At 37.5% G+C, this 17,560-nt stretch overlaps 1 protein-coding gene across 2 annotated transcripts in view; it reads left to right on the plus strand.

Annotated features, from left to right (window-relative positions):
• Nucleotides 1-2,561, plus strand: part of LOC121262559 (leucine-rich repeat receptor-like serine/threonine-protein kinase BAM1) — a 119,923-nt gene extending 117,362 nt beyond the window's left edge. For both annotated transcript variants that reach the window (XM_041165082.1, XM_041165081.1), the window contains exon 4: nt 2,209-2,561. The gene's annotated coding sequence lies outside the window, so the exon portion shown is untranslated. The remainder of the gene's footprint in view (nt 1-2,208) is intronic.
• Nucleotides 2,562-17,560: the final 14,999 nt, after the last annotated feature.

Genomic DNA, 17,560 nt, shown 5'->3' on the forward strand with positions numbered 1-17,560 from the left:
AAAAAAGTGTTCGATCGGAATGTTAAACTCGTTCGAACACATTCGAACGAAAACAGATTGAGCTAGCTCATGACTGAGTCAACTCAGCGGCCATGAAACCACTTAAAAATGCATCGATTCCGTGGGTTTCTTCGACAAAACACATACTAGTCTTCATTTCTAAACATCCTAAGGTGGATTTGTGGTGTTCTACGATGCTATTGATGGAAAAATATAATTTTTCTAGAGAAAACCAAAAAAAGGATAAAACTCTAAAAATAAACGGTAAAATAACTTATAAAAAGCATATATTTACTTTAGGTGGAAGAGTGTTCGACATATGTGGTGATTACGGCGGCAGACGGCGGCGATTGATGGGCGTTCAAATGTTTTCTCTCGTTTTCAAACGGTGGGGACGGTGGCGTTTGAGAAAGCTCTGCCCGGGATAACTTATATGTGTAGAACCATTCGAACGTTATATTTAACCATTCGAACGGATGCAAGATCAACAACGACAGATGCAGCTTCAAATGCAGATGCTTATGCAACAATTCACAAGCCTCCAAGCAATTGATTTTCGTTAGAAGTGTTTTACATATTGAACAATTATATATATATTGATAACATTATTAGTATTATTAATATTTTATTTATTTAGTTCTGACTTATTATATTAGTTTCATTTATATTGAACAATTTGTAATGTATTTTTGAAATATAAATATCTATTTGATTTTAAATTAGTATTGTCCATAAAAATATTAACCGTTCGAACTCTCATCAAACGTTCGAACATATATACATCGGACACAACCGTTCGAACCTATCAAGTTAGAGTTCGAACGGTAAAAAAAGTTACGCCCTGTTCGAACACGTTCGAACAAGCAATTCACTTTTTCCGTTTCAAACACGTTCGGACGGCTTAATTTACATTCAACCATCAATTTGTTGGATCGAACGTTTCTTCATGTGTATTTGGTCGAACGGACTGGTATCGATCGACCGGCCATGAAGTACCCGTTTGAACAGACATATTGTTCGAACGTTATTTCCGATGTTCGAACGACTTTCTGAGACGAATTTCAATTGTCCTAGAAAAAAATTCCATTCGAACGTGATCGAACGGTCCAGCTAAATTTCATCCCAAAAGATATATTTTGGGATGAATTTGTGATTTTCATCCAAAAATACATTTTAGGACAATTTTATTGGGACGACCTCGAGACCTTTTTTTTCGTCTTAAAATATATTTTGGGACGAAATTCCAGTCCTTTGGTATGAAAATTTTCGTCCCAAAAAACCTTATTTATTGTAGTGTATCTAAGTTCAATCGATTTATGATTTTTTGATCAAAATACACTTTCATATCAAATCAGTGCATCCATCACCATCTTACAGTTATCAAATGCTCTTCACATTTGTTCACACGATAAATATAAAGAATTTATTTGTAACTCATGATATGCTAACGGTGTGCCAAATGTTGTCAAAATGGTACCTTTGGGGAGGAATCAAGAAAGAAAAATCAACAAATACAAATGATATATACGTTCTGTAACTTGCGATAGTCCCGACAGAGAAATGTAACTTGTGTAATAATATATTTAGATCAACTTATTGGGTTGTATCATGTGTGTATAGAGAAAGAAGGATGTGCTTCTATTATCAGGCCATGTTTCTATGTTATTTGTTCTGGTGACCTCGACTCGAATGACTCTTACTTCAAGATGTTACGATATAATCTGAAATATGTTATAGTTTTTCATTGAATTTCGTCTTATTGAGGAAGTACGTTGATGTGTTTGCTAGTCAAGGAAGTCTGAATGTGGAAAACTTATGAGAAAATTGACTATGGTCAATACATATAAGAAGAGTGCTTTTCATTTCACATTGCTTAATATCTTTGTAATCTTTTGGGTTTTCCTATGAATCTCTGTCTACTACTACCATGCATATATTGCTATGAGTAGATGTGATCTTACGGTTTCTTTCTATATTATGAATGTGGTGTTGAATGTGGTGTTGGGTCTGATATTACTTATTACTTTTACGTTGTACCTCCATTCTGACTGCTTCGTATGTCTCTTAAAGGGGAATCATAATTTGTGTAACTTGATATTGGAGATTTTGATGTGAGAATTTGATTTTGATTTGCAATGTTGATGGCTGATTTATCTTCCATTTTTCCTAATTCAGCATTTTTTCTGATTATGAACATTGTTCATACAGGGAGGTTGCTGGTTTTTCTGCTATTGTCAGATTCTCAAGGTGAAGATGTCAACATTGAAGTTTCTTTTATGTCCAAACAGGCCGCCTTCTATTTGGGATCAAGTGACAATCTATAGTAGAAAGATGCCCCAATAAATGCACTCTGTGTTTCTTTGTATTACATATTAGGCCATGCCTTGTTTTAGTGTATTCTGCAATGTTTTAATTTCCGGTGATGGGCTGATTTTGTTGAATTCTATGTGGAATTGTGAATGCGAATTGTGGAATTTTTGGTGATAGATAATTATTATTATCAAATTAGAAGAAAAAAATATTATTAAATTATTAATATTTTATTACTATTTTAGCTAATAGATGGATAATTTAACGCGAGAATATATTTTGAGTGGAATAGCTAAATGCAAAATTATGTGATATTATGCAAATTATGACTTTGCATTTGCATAATCCAATAAAAAAAAAGCACAAATGCAAATCCAACGAAGAGTTTGGTTAATAGACTCTAAAAATAGTCTATATTAAATTATGTAAATCCAAAATATGACTTTTAATTACAGTACTTTAAGATTGATGGCTATATTTGGTTGAGATTAAATCATTAGTTTATATTTATCTCATTTTAACATCACTTCGAGTCCTACATTAAATGAACAGCTAAGTATATTTTTAAATTTCAAATTTTTCATATGATCACGACCACCACTTTCTTCATTATCTCTTTCTTCTCGATTGATAAATAATCGAGTCCAAATCAATCTCTCTCTCACCCTCTCTATCTTCTTGATAACCATGATTGCATAAGTCACAAATGGATTTCTTGTGAAACAAGCCTTACTCCCATCTTTAAATTCCCCTATTTCCACAAATTTCCCAAAAACGACAGTAATATCCTCATAGGTAGACCCCTTCCTCACATCTTCAGCAACAAAACCACCATCAATGACCGAAATGGCAACATTGTGCACATCCCAGGTTCACCACGCTAAGACCATGGCCAGCGTCAACCGCCACAACCATAAGCTGATCCTCAGCACCACGTACCTGGTCCAGCTGCAAACAACCCATGTTAAAACCCACGCATGGTTCTCTTTTTTTCATTTGTTTGACGTGGCATGTCGTATATATACATATTCTTAAGATGGCCAGAAGTTTCTTTTATGGTTGCAACTGCGTTCTCTAATCTCCTCCCCCAGCTCAGCCAGCCATAGCCCTCACTTTTCCATTCGTCTCGAGAAGCCCACGACTGTCTCTTCTCCTTATCTCCATCATTTTCTCGATCTAACTTGCAATTGGAAGTCTAGTAACTTCCCCGTAGCTAATATCGGCCAGCCACCAACTTCGTCACACCCTGTTCCTCTTCTGGTCAATCTCGGACCTTTCTAACTCTCTGCCCCTAGTTTTCTCGAGCGAATATATGTTTCTTTATGGCTTCAAACCCATACTGGCACTTAGGTTATGTTTGGGCACATAGATGAGATGAGACTCATCTCAAAGATTTTCATAATGTTCTTCGCAAACAACACTCAAACACAAAACGCTTTTTCAATTTCAAATTCTTAAATTTTTCATCTAATCATTACAAAATAGGGCCCAGCCCCTCACCCCTAAAACAACACCTTTTTGTACAGAGGGTGGGGGGGGGGGGGGGTGGAGGGGGGATGAAACCCTAATGCACCACACCTCTCCCTCTCTTTTCTCATTTTTCCTCCTTCGCCCTTTCTTCCCTCATGGACCGCACCCTTCTCTCTCTCCCTCTTTGCAACCCTTGACACCTTCTCTCTCTCTCTCTCTCTCTCTCCCCTCAATCTGCTTCCAATAACTGGCATGGTGATCCATGTTGGTCACAAGGGATCATCGATCTGACCACGTTGTTGTTCTACAAGTTGAAAAATAGATCAAACACGTCCTCCTCTGCCTAGATCCACCGTTGTCTACCGACGTCGAGGCCAAGTGGCTGATATCTCTCTCTACCGTGCACGACAAACCCATATACTGCCACCATGGATAGGTCATCGGTGAGAGCTCAGCCTAACACCTCCAGCAACACCTTCCTTGCCTCCCTTCACTTCAAAAACCACCGAGATCTGCTATGGTGAGATTTTCCTCTGTCTCTCCTTCGTCGAACATCACCTTCCTCATCCCTTTGATGTCTCTCTCGTTCTTTGTTTTAGATCGGTGGCCTCTGTTTATGCTCTATTCAGTGACCCACTGCCATCCACGTGGCAGTAAGCCCATCTCCTTTGATCTCTCTCTCTCATCGTCGTCTTCTCTCTTTCCCTCTGTATCTCACTTTGTTTCTTCTTTTTCCCTGCACCGTCGCATGCCAAGCACCACCACAAACCACCTCCCTCAGTTCTCCCTCATTCTTTTCTTGTGCTCTCTTTCCTCTCCCTTTCACCCTCTCTATTTCAGCTCCTCTGTGAGCATCGTCGTCATCGTCCGCCACCTTTCGTCACCTTAGCTCCTCCATCTCTCTCTTGCCTTCCTATTTTTCTTCCCCTCTCGGTGAGCACATTAGCACTCTCTCCTTCCTCTCTGTGATTCATTGTAATAATACTAGCCCACCACCACCTCCTCTGTCGCCACCAACCACCCCTCCCTGTCCCTTTCAATCCTCATCACTCTCTACCCCTTCAACTCACTCTCTGACCCATAGCCCCTCGCTCTATAAACATAGACCGTCGGTGACTCGGCCTCGGTCATCACTCTCTCTCAGTTCCTATTTCAGCTGCATGGATGTAGCATAGGTTCAGAATCATAATTGTTGTTTTTCAAAGCAACAGATCAACTCCCACAATCCACTCGTGCAACAACCAGGTCACTTGTGAACGGGAACACCCACAATCAATCGCTATGTTCAGGACGTTTAGATTCGCCAGAAATTTCTTATCTGAAAGGTAAGTAGTTCTCAGTCTAGCTTTAAAAATAATTGTAGTTGGAAAAATTATGAAACTGTATTTCGTGCAGTATGGTTTTGTAATGTGATCAGAGTATTTATGTGATACCGAATCCCCATCCCCCTCTCTCCTTTTCTCTAGTTTTTCCCTTCTGGGTTCTTGTCCCTTCTGTCTGCCAGGCAGTCGCATTTAATGGGGCCTCCTCCTTGTTGATAACTGCTATGGGATTTCTACTCGCATACTGTGTCGATGAACTTAATGCGATAACCTTTCTTCACGCATGATTAAGGCCGAGCCTTCGCTTGCACCTGCCATGACCCAATTATCCTTGGTAGAAGATTGGGCCGAGCTAGGCTCACTTGGACCTCGGGCCTTGAAGGTCCTCAGGTTGAAGCTGGGCCACTGAAGGGGGAAAAATATCCATTCCAAGGACAATGCGACTGCACTTGGAATTTGAGCTACAACGGAGACGCAGACGACAAGATAATCTTTGACAGTTCTAGAATATAGTGGGAAGATGAACTGTTTTGTTAGCCTTTGGAGTTCAACGAAGCAGAGGAAGGGAAAAGGACATGCGTAGCTTACCAAAATAGGGACGTCGTGCGACGGTTGTTTTGAGTGGCTGAACCGAGATCAATGGCGGTAGCAGCTTCTAATGGAACAAAGCCCAATTTTAGTCATTGTTTGGCTGAGAAAAATTGTGGAGAAAAAAGGAAGAGGGATTGGAGTGATCTTACCGAGAAATGGCAGAGGACAATGGAGCAAATATGGGATTGAGGCAAAGATGCGTCAACGACTAGGATCTCCTCTGAACGTGGTGTTGAAACACTGAGAGAATATTTCTTTGTGCCGTTAGATTGAGAGTAATGTGGAGAGATGAAGGTGAGCTTGCGACAGGGCTTACCATGATGAAGGAGAGGCGGCCGAGGACCACAGTGGTTGGTTGGGCTCAGTTTGTTTACAGAGGAAATAGAGGCTGGGTTTCTCAGTTGTTGGTGGAGGTGTTTGCTATGTGTTGAAGAGTTGGCAGAGGGAAAACATTAGATGGGAACCGTCTTAGACGTGTTCGATCTAAAGTGTTTCGGTGAAATTTAGTAGAGGAAGACTCGATATGATCATCGAGAATGGAGGGATAACAAAGGAAGATGGCGTGAATTGAAGAGTGTGACTTAAGTAGTTAATTTGTAGTAAACTTCGGTGTGGCTGAAACTAACATGAGCACGCTTTACCCATGTAGAGAGGATTTTGCAATTTATCATTTAGACTTGGTCAACAGTGTTACGATCAAACACTGCAATTCTTAACTAACTATTTAATCGCATTTCTACATTAATAGTGAAATGATAAAATTAATACAAATTTTAATTAAAATATTTATGATAATATTAATAAAAAATTAAAATAAAAAGTAATAACTAAATGATTAAATTTATATTGTATATATGTCCCAAATTTACGATCGGTTTGTTACAATTACGGAAGATCCCACTCTTTCACAATGTGAACTTGGGAAGTGCTCGTATATATGTAGGGGGAGCGAATAGTAATATGCAGTGAGAGAGCTTGGAAATGTGAAGCAAAGACAATTAGGATGAGAGCATGCCCACTTGTGAAAAACAACAAGATGTAACAACAAATATGCTAATTGCTAAACACTCCCACCTTGTTCTTTAATTTGTCGATTATTTAACAGCCTCTGCAATTAAGCATTAAGAGACGGAAAAAACAATTATAGCTCTTTTTGGGCTTTTTTCTTGTCAACTATTTTCTTTAAAGAAAAGAGAACAATAAGAACAAAAAAAAGTCCCAGGCCACCATCCAAGCCTTCCCATATGTTGATTGCCATTATAGTGCTCACTGGATGCACTAAAAGTGGCCAATTCCATAACAAAAAAAAGAAGCCTATTGTTGGAATATAGAAAACCATATCAAGGAATTGGAAAGGAAATCCCGAGAAGCCAAACAAGGGACTTTATTAATTCCTAATCCAGTTTGATAGTTAAGTTAGTTAGCCTCATCCAGCTTGACAGTTAAGTTAGTTAGCTTCAGAATAAGCTACTTGATTGTATCAAGTTGTATAAATAGGATGCTTTGTATAGTTTAATTTCATCAAGTCATTTTTCACTATCGTCTAATGAGAAGAAGTAAAGCTTTATCTTTCATATCCTCTGTTTTTCCAATTCTCTTCCATATCTTCAGTTTCTCAATTCTCAATTCTTAGCAATTTTACATGTTATCATCGTGTATAAAGTTTTCGCTGCAACTTTGATCTCTCTGTCTACTTTTATGGTAGAATCTAATTCTATTTCTGATCCTCCTATCCAAAATTCTTCAAGTTCTTCTACTCCAAGCATGAATCCTTCTGATGATTCTTCAAGCTTTTATTTCTTGCATCCATCTGATAATACAGGTGCTTTGTTGGTTTCTGAAATCTTCACTAGAGAGAATTATGTAGCGTGGAGTCGCTCTGTTTCCATCACACTTACAATGAAGAACAAGATTGCATTTATTGATGACAGCTTATCTCAACCATCTTCTGAGAATCAAACACTTTGAGTTGCTTGGCTTAGGGCAAACAATCTGGTTTTGTCCTGGCTAATGAATTCAATCTCCAAAGAAATTCGTGGAAGCCTTCTCTACTTCACAATTGCCTTCGAGATTTGGGAGGAACTCAAGATTCGATATCTTCGTAGTGATGGTCCTAGAGTTTTCACGTTGGAAAAATCACTTAGCTCTATTTCTCAAGCATCAAAGTCTGTCACTGAATATTTCAGTGAGTTCAAAACCCTATGGGATGAATACATCAGCTACCGCCCAATTCCAGTTTGTCGTTGTGGAAATCTTGAAAGATGTTCTTGTGAAATTTTAAAGAATCTATCTGAACACCAACAAGCTGATTATGTAATGAAATTCTTGGTTGGTCTGCATGATTCTTACCTTCAATCTCCATTACCTTCAATGAGCAAGGTCTTTTCTCTGTTACTGCAAGAAGAAAGCCAAAGATCATTATCAAATACTGTTGGTATTTCTCTTGACTCACATGCCATGTTTGCCACACAACCTCAGAGGCAAAATTCAACAAATGTTACCAAGTTTCAGAAACCAAGAGGCAAAACAAATGCAATATGTTCCCACTGTGGATATTCTGGACACTTAGTAGATAAGTGTTTCCAACTCATTGGCTATCCCCTGGCTAGAAGGGTCCTCGAGGCAAAAGATTCATTTTTGTTCAACCTGGAAATGGAACTTCACGATTACCTATTGCAAACAATGTTTCACACTTGGAGCAAGATGCAAATAATCCCAATACTATTTTTTCTCAAAAGCAAATTTAAAATTTAATTACTCATGCCAATAGCTTATCCAATTCAAACATCAACTCCACTCCAGTTGCTAATATTGCAACAACTTCAGGTATTTCTCCAATCTATAATACAGCATCTAATTCAAAGAATACCTTCACTTGGATTTTAGATACCGGGGCAACAGATCATATGATCTGCTGTCCTAATATTTTTACCTCCATAAAAATGCCCACTGAACCTTTCAAAGTCCAAATTCCAAATGGCCAATCTGTTCCAGTTATATTTACTGGAAATGTTATCTTTTCACCTGATATAACACTGTATAATGCACTTTATGTTCCTACATTCAATATCAATCTTATTTCTGCTTCAAGATTGACAAAAGATAACCCACTTGGTTTGTTCTTCTTCGAATCCAAATGTATTTTGCAGGATCTCAACAAATGGAAGATGATTGAGCTTGCTAAAGTCAAGTCAGGTTTATACCACTTACAACACATACTTGCTGCTACGAAAATTGAGAAGTCTAATCCAATCAGTTTACCTTCTATTTCAAATTCTATTAAAGCTTGTAATGCCATTTCTGATATATGGCATCTTAGGTTAGGAAATCTTCCAAATTCTAGAATAAAATTCATCAATTCATTCGATTCTTCTGTAATCTCTTCAAAGAATCATATATGTGAAATATGTCCATTAGCCAAGCAAAAGAAACTTCCCTTTTCTGTATCAACTACTCATTCTAATAAAGCCTTTCAGTTGGTGCACTTTGATATTTGGGTCCCTTTTTCCACAATATCTTATTCTGGATATTCCTATTTCCTTACTATTGTGGATGATTATTCAAGATTTACTTGGTTATATCTTATGAAATCTAAATCAGATACTCGAGTTCTGATTAACAACTTCATTTTATATGTTCAAAATCAATTCAATACACAAGTTCAAACCATTCGGACTGACAATGGTCAAGAGTTCAATATGCCAGATTTTTATCAAAAATATGGCATCATACACCAAACATCTTGTGTAGAAACTCCTCAACAGAATGGTAAAGTTGAAAGAAAGCATCAACATCTACTCAATGTTGCAAGAGCTCTCTTATTTAAGTCAAAATTACCCTTAACATACTGGTTTGACTGTGTGTTAACTGCCACACATATAATCAATAGAACTCCATTGATTCTTGATAATCAAACACCATACTTTCTGCTATTTCAAAATCTACCAAACTACAATTACCTCAAAGTATTTGGTTGCTTATGCTTTGAAAATACTCTTACCAATCACTGAAGTAAATTCCATCCTAGAGATGTCAAATGTGTTTTCCTAGGCTATCCACCTAACATTAAAGGATACAAAGTTCTAGACTTAAACACTCTAAAAACATTTGTATCCAGAAATGTTACTTTCTATGAATAAGTTTTTCCATCTATTCCTAATAGTGATCATACACCTTATGTCTTTCCAAACTTTCCTCAAGTATATGATCATATAGCATCAAATACAGCACCAGATAATTCTTCTCACAATCCTGATGTCATCGATTCTGTCATAATTGATTCTAATATCTCACATAATGACTCTACAAATCTAAGAAGGTCTGAAAGGAATAGACATCCTCCCACTCATTTGCAGGATTACTATTGTGGCAACCTGACTCACAAGCATTCAACTGCACAATCATCTCCTAGTTGTTTTCTGGTAAGCCTTACTCAATCTTTTCCTTTCTTTCTAATTCCAAATTGTCTCATAACCCCAAAATCTTTGTATCTGCTATTTCCACCATATATGAACCCAAAACCTTTAAACAAGCCATCTCTCAACCTGAATGGAAACATGCTATGGCAGAAGAAATAAAAGCTCTTGAAATTAACAAAATAGGATCTTGCTATCTTACCTCCAAACAAAATTGCCATCGGATGCAAATGGGTTTATCATGTTAAGTTCAAAGCTGATGGTACTGTTGAGAGATACAAAGCCAGATTAGTGGCTAAGGGATATACTCAACAAGAAGGACTAGATTTTTTTTATACCTACTCTCCTATAGCTAAAATGACAATAGTTAGAGTGTTGTTAGCTGTGGCAGTAATAAAATGTTGGCATTTACATCAACTTGATGTAAATAATGCATTTTTGCATGGAGAATTAAATGAGGAAGTTTATATGCAATTACCACCTTGTTTTGCCTCTCCTAGTGATCCACGAGTTTGCAAACTTAAAAAGAGTTTGTATGGATTAAAACAGGCGTCAAGACAGTGGTTCTCAAACCTGTCAGCCTCATTAATCCAGTTTGGTTTATTTCAAGGTAAATCAGACTCTTCACTCTTCACTAAGCAGACTTCAAACAGTTTCATGGTTCTATTGATCTATGTTGGTGATGTGATCTTAGCATCCAATAATCTTGAGCAAATTGCTATTGTCAAAAAGTATTTGCATGATTCATTCACAATTAAAGATTTGGGTGAATTAAAATATTTTTTGGGCATTGAGGTAGCAAGATCAAAGAAAGGTATTGCCTTATGTCAAAGGAAGTATGCTCTCAATATACTACAAGATAGTGGATTTTCTGCTTCCAAACTAGTGGCATTTCCCATGGAATCAAACCTCAAATTGAGTGCACATGATTCCTCTCCACCCTTAACTGATGCTTGTGTTTACAGGAGGCTTGTAGGTCGACTTCTATATCTAACTATTACCAGACCTGATCTGGCATACTCAGTCCAAGCTTTGAGTCAGTTCATGGCTAATCCTAGTACATTACATCTTCAAGCAGCTGAAATGGTACTCAGGTACATTAAAGCCACACCTGGACAGGGTATTTTCTTGGCTGCAGCATCACCATTGCATTTAAAGGCATACTCAGACAGTGATTGGGGGGGCTGTCTCGACTCAAGGAGAAGTATCACAGGCTTTACAGTTTTTATTAGTGACTCACTCATCTCATGGAAATCAAAGAAACAACCAACAGTGAGTAGGTCCTCTGCTGAGTCAGAATATAGAGTTTTAGCCTCTACTACATGTGAGCTCCAATAGTTGGTATATCTTCTAAATGATCTGAACATCCAGCACACTCAAGCTGCTTTGCTTTACATAGATAGTAAGCCAGCAGCTGCAATTGCTTCTAATCCTGTCCACCATGAAAGAACCAAACATATTCAACTTGATTGTCACCTTGTTCGAGAGAAGTTACAAGAGGGTCTCATCAACATCATACATATTCCTTCAAAACATCAGATAGCAGATATCCTTACTAAGCCCCTCAGATCTTTGAATTTTCATTTCCTTATCCACAAGATGGGAATGTTAAATATTCATTCTCATCTTGAGGGGGGTGTTGGAATATAGAAAACCATAACAAGGAATTGGAAAGGAAATCCCGAGAAGCCAAACAAGGGACTTTATTAATTCCTAATCCAGTTTGATAGTTAAGTTAATTAGCCCCATCCAGCTTGACAGTTAAGTTAGTTAGCTTTAGAATAAGCTACTTGATTGTATCTCAAGTTGTATAAATAGGATGCTTTGTATAGGTTAATTTCATCAAGTCATTTTTCACTATCGTCTAATGAGAATAAGTAAAGCTTTCTCTTTCATATCCTCTGTTTTTCCAATTCTCTTCCATATCTTTAGTTTCTCAATTCTCAATTCTTAGCAATTTTACACCTATATAAAATAGCAGCGTCCGCTTGGCCCTCGTTACCCACTTTGTGGAGGTCCATAATTAGGTGGCCATAGGGTGGTTCCTCGAGATCAGCCATTATCTGGTACTCTTGCATAAGTAAAGAGACAGTCAAGAGATTTCATCAATCCTAAGATTAGATGGAGTTAAAAAATTCAATCAAAAAGCAAATTATGAAGGAGGACTATTTTGTCTTTGCATAAGTAAAAAGACAGTCAAGAGATTAGACGGATTCTTTCTTAAAAAAGAAAATACAGAAAGCCATGAACTAGTGAGGGGTAAGTGTTTGTGCTCTCCAACAGCAGTAGTTAGAATCTAAATTAGTTCGAGCAAAACTCTTCATGCGGTGATTTCTGAAAACATGTAAAATCTCACTGTATTTTGTCGGAGGTCGGAGTCGACAAAACATGTTATTATAAATTTATATATTTGTGTTTATATATTATAGATTAGTATTAAATCTTATAATACTTTAGTTATTATATAATTAGTATTGTATGTTATTATACATTAGTTGCTATTATATATTAGTCTTACATGGTAGTAATAGTTAATGGTAAGGTGTTTATATATACTAAACTATTATTAGTCAATTTAATCTATTTATATTATAGTATAAGTATATTATTTTATAATAATTTGGTTATACTACTATATTATTGAATTTAAGTAATAAGTTATAGTTACTTGTATAGTTATATATGATTAATATATAAAAAATCGATATATTTTTATAAAATATGTACAATATCAGAGTCGGAGTCGGACAATCGAAGTCGAAGTGTCGGAGAGGAGTTGGAGTCGGAATCGGTACATCGCTACCTCTGGCTCCGATTCTGACTCTTGACTTTTTTTATTAAAAAAACTCCGACTCCGACTCCGACTTATCAGAGTCGGAGTGGAATCGGAATCGATGTGGAGTTAATGTTACACAAAAGAAGTCACCTGAGGTAAACAGGGGAGTTAAAGATTCCCTATATAATCTTTACTCAGTTCTTCATTCATAGAAGGCGTAACTCTTCCAGCCAACAATTCTAGAAAATCAGTGTCCCCTCTAGGATTAGAGCTCTTAAAGAGTTTCTCAAAATAATCTAGTATAACCCTGTCCCTGCCCTCTCCAAACTGCCACACTCCTTCCTCATCTTTAACTTCACCAACCCATTCTTTCTCCTCCTTTGGGAAGCCTTCATATAGAAATACTTCGAATTTTTATCTCCTTCTTTTAACCAAAAAACTTTCGATCGTTGCCTCCACATTTCCTCTCTCTTTCCATCCATTTTTGCATTTTCTCTCGAGCCTGATTATGGTCTGTAGGGAATTCCCCCGTTGGGTCGAAGACCTTTAACTCCTCCATTTTTTGTCTAGCCATTTGTACTTGCTTATGAACATTGCCAAAACAGTGCCTATAACAACTATCCAGCTTTGACCCACAATCCTTTATTAAGTCCATTACATTCACCATACTTTTTCCATCCACCCCCCTCCTCTAGGTTGTCTTAATAGTTCTTTCACACTCTGTCTCCCCTACCCACATTTCTTCGAACTTGAATTTCCTTCTATAACGAACAAAATCCACCTTTCCCTCAGTAGAAACTTAGATAGGAACATGATCCGAGTACGCCACCAAGCCATGTGTAAATGAGGCATTCGGAAAAAAACCACACCAATGCATATTCCCCAATACTCTATCTAGTCTTTCACAAATGCAATGAGACTATCCCCTCCTATTACTCCATGTGTACTTGTTGCCTCGGAATCCCATATCCCTTAATTCACAATCATTTAACGCCTCCCTGAAAGTAGTGATTTGCCATTCAAGTTGTCGTCTTCCTCCCCATTTTTCATGGTGGTCCAAAATTTTATTAAAGTCACCGATCACCATCCAAGACTCTCCGTTTTTCCTGCCAATTTTTCTTAGCAACTCCCACATCATAGTTTATAAGACTTTATGAAGATATGAGTCAGTAGTCTGGAGTCGTTAGACTTGTCAAGCAAAAAGCATACTGGAAAGATTCCTTCGCAAATCCCGTCTTATTTCTCAATCGACCTTTAACTTTTAAGTCCAATAAATAAATGTTAAAGATTCAACAAATAAAGCAACTTTAATGAATAAGCTTTCGCAGAAAGTGCTTATATATGACCCTGGTTATAAGGTTAGGCTGTAGAGATCATCGATAGTTAATTATTATTATTATTTTATTTTATTTTTTATAACTGAAACACCTTCGTTCAATACTTTAAAATAAAGATTACAACATAGAATCAGTCCAAATAACTTGGGCAACACAACTAGGATAAGAGCCCCACCAAATTATCAAATCATCAATATTTCATGCATGTTTTGCGATCCCATGGGCTGCACCATTGCCTAAACGGCCACTGTGTTGTATAATGCAGTTTGGAAATCGTTGCATTAGTTGTTTTATCTCCGTCACAAGGTTTCCATGAAGTGATCTTGATGCTCTGTTTGTCTGCATTTCATTCACCATAAGCAAAGAGTCACTCTCAATAACAAGTGGTGATATTCCAAGAGGTACGCATATTTGCAAACCTCTCAAAATTGCTAGCATTTCAATCTCAATAGGATCAATAATCGTATTTTCCTTTTTGCAAGTTGATAGGATCACATCACCTTTTTCAACACTAAGAACAACTCCCACCCCAGCACTCTGCTGCTTTGCAAACACTGCCCCATCCACATTTAGCTTGAGGATCCCTTGATCAAGAGGCACCCATCGACAAACTTTCTTTTCTCCATGAGGATCATGCGCTTGTAAGTGGGACTTACAAGATACCAATGCATACTCTGTTGCCTGCATAGCAATAAGTGCCACTACTTCACTTAACAACTTGTTCCTTCTATATCACATGCCCCATGCTATCAAGAATAGCTTCTCCAAGTCTCCATTATTACCTCTATACTGGATCAGCATTGCAAGAGCTAGCAAATTCGTACTAAGAGCATCTGTAAATACCTCTGGAAACTGATCAGACCACACTTCTCTTACCGTTTTACAATTTAGTAGAGCATGAGTAGTATCCTCTTCCTCCTCATTGCACCACCTGCAAGTAGCCACCAACAACTTTTCAGAATTTCAGGTTCAGCAAGGTAGGTAAGACATTTCAGTAGGCTCTCCATGCAAATATCTTAACTCTATTAGGGAAATTCATCTTCTATAGCTTTGGCCAAAATTTCCTCTGGTTTTGAGCGTCGGAGCATTCCCCCACCTATTCATCGTGCTTAAGCGAGTGAAAGAATATGTAACCACTCTTCACACAATACTCCCCATTCTTACTATGTTCCCAAATTAGGCAATCTGCTAAAGCTTCAAAGCTCAATAGAATTTTGAAGATTTCTGCTTCTTGTGCTAGAATTAGCCTTTGAACCTTAGCAACATTCCACCATCTTGTGTCTCTATCAATTAGGCACTCGACTGTAGCATTGTGATGAACCAAACCAGTTCCTGCAGGTGTTGGGATGAGCTTATGCTTTGGCAGCCAATAGTCAGTCCAAACATTAATAGACTTACCATCACCCACTCTCCATCAATAGCCTTTCAACAACTGTTCTTTAGCCTCCCAAATCCTCTCCAAACATAGGAGGGGTTTGCTCCAATTCTTGAGTTTTGGAATCTGGTCTTCGGGAAATATCTGGCTTTGAAAAGCTGGTGTAACAGGGAGCCCTCCTCTGTCATAATTCTCCAGCTTTGTTTTGCACTAAGGGCCATGTTAAAAGTCTGCAAATCTTTGAATCCCATGCCACCATTTCCTTTTGGGCTCACACATCTTCTTCCAGCTTATCCATCTAATTCTTCTTTCATCTTTCCTTTGTCCCCACCAGAAATTTGCTATCATACTCTCTAATTCAGTGCATAAAGTAGAGGGCAATTTAAAACAGCTCATAGTATAGGTAGAAACCGAAAAAGCTTCTTGCTAAAACATTCCTACTATTTTCCTGCTGCTTTAGAATGATGGGCACATGATTGGAGTTGGGGGCCACACAATGGTAAACTTCAGCTGTAGGATTCAGCCACTGCCAAGGCATGTTAGCAAAGAAACGATCAAGTCTTTCACAAATACTTTTCTGCATTTCCCGACCATTCCACCAAGTGAATTGATTGCCATTAAACCCCATATCCTGCATCTCACAATCATCTACCATCTGTCTAAAAGCCCTCATTTGTCTTTCTGCTCTAACTCTACCACCACATTTCTCATGGTTACTTAATATTTCATTAAAATCCCCCATCATCAACCATCCTTTACCCGCATCAATTTGTAGAGAGCTAAGCATGTCCCATGTTTCCTGTCTTTTTGCAACCTCAGGATGACCATAGACCCCAGTCAAAAACCAATCAACCTCATCATGATCACTACTCCCCACATTAGTAACCGAAGCATGAATGTGAAACTTTGAGTAATTAAGAATTGTAAGTCGGAAATGTTTATTCCAAAACAAAGCTAAGCCCCCTCTTCTACCTTCACCATTCACCGCAAAACAACTATCAAAAACCAAACAATACTTATATTTCTCCATTACTTTAGCCTGTAAACGTGTTTCTTGAATAAACAAAATGTCATGTTCTTCTCTTCGGATTAAATCACGAAGCACTTTAATTCCCAATGGGTTCCCAAGCCTACGGGAATTCCAACTTAGGAGAATCATTGATTCCGGCAGGTTTGGTTAACAGCTTCTGCCGATCTCATGAAATCATGTAATACTCTACCATCACTACAATATAATTTATCTTTTGTGACAGAAGAAACCGTCACAAAAAATTATCAAATTGTCACTAAAGATATTTGGTAACAATTTGAAACCGTCACCACGATCGTCACCTAATGTGCATCACAAAAAACAAGTGATGATGGTTTACAGAGAAAGTAACATTCAGACTCCAATTGAACGTTCGAACGACAACCTGACCAATTGGAGGTCGAATGACAGAAGTTGACATTCATTGATTCTAGTTCGAACGCATCATATTTACATTGGAACGTTTATGAATCCGAACATTATTGCAATAAACGTTCAAATTTTCGTTCGAACGTTAACGGACCAATGTTCAAACGTAACGGGTTTAACGTTCGGACGTTATTTCAAATGTTAACGAAGAAGCGTTCGAACGCAAGTGGTACGTTTGGAGGTTTGTTCGAACATTAATCTTTTAATCATTCGAACGTTTTGTTGGTTTGAGGGTGAGTACGTTCGAACGTTGAGGCCTATGTTCGAATGTTACTATATAATTTTGTGTATTCACGTTTGAACGTTGGTTCGAATGTGAACCAATGTTCAAATGTTTTTAATTTACATTCAAACGTACAGATTAGAAATACTAATTTCATAAAATTTAACAACATATTAATTGTATCATATTACACACCATCAATTAACAACTAACAATGTCTAATAAAATTTCAAAATTAGATATTAAAATTAGTTATATACCTTGATAAAATTAATTTCTTAT

This window comes from Juglans microcarpa x Juglans regia, chromosome 4S (genome assembly GCF_004785595.1).
Source record: "Juglans microcarpa x Juglans regia isolate MS1-56 chromosome 4S, Jm3101_v1.0, whole genome shotgun sequence".
Lineage (NCBI taxonomy): Eukaryota > Viridiplantae > Streptophyta > Magnoliopsida > Fagales > Juglandaceae > Juglans > Juglans microcarpa x Juglans regia.